The sequence below is a fragment of the Dioscorea cayenensis genome, chromosome 10 (genome assembly GCF_009730915.1).
Source record: "Dioscorea cayenensis subsp. rotundata cultivar TDr96_F1 chromosome 10, TDr96_F1_v2_PseudoChromosome.rev07_lg8_w22 25.fasta, whole genome shotgun sequence".
NCBI classification, from domain to species: domain Eukaryota; kingdom Viridiplantae; phylum Streptophyta; class Magnoliopsida; order Dioscoreales; family Dioscoreaceae; genus Dioscorea; species Dioscorea cayenensis.
In genome coordinates, this window is record NC_052480.1 from 4,916,839 (window position 1) to 4,917,305 (window position 467).

Sequence of the window (467 nt, forward strand, 5' to 3'; positions counted from 1 at the left end):
CACAATCTGATATTTTCCGGTTTATAGCCAAAACTACGTTTCATCTCTGAAAAGTCTTCTTCCCAAAGAAATCAGATTCTTCTTTAATTACGTTACGTAGCCGAACGTACTCCACAAAGTCGAACAACACCGTTGCTTGCATAGAATCTTGATGCGCGCTGCGATGTGCTTGCAAAGCTTTATACGTTGCCCGTATGTAGACTCAAAACCCACAAATCCCTTGATTTGTATGAATCGAGCGGTCGTTGTTCAGTGTCATGAAGCTGTGACGAGCATCCCGTATCGAAATCGTGAATCGGGTTTTTACACACGATGGGCGAAAGCGAGATCCCGTCACCTGCAGTCGAGATCACGCGGTACGGATCCGTTGTAGTGCGGTGAATTACTTGTTCCTTTTCCTTCAGTCACATTGCTTACTTGTTTTGGACGCGAGTCTTTTCCCTAATAGTACGTCTGTTGGCGCTTAC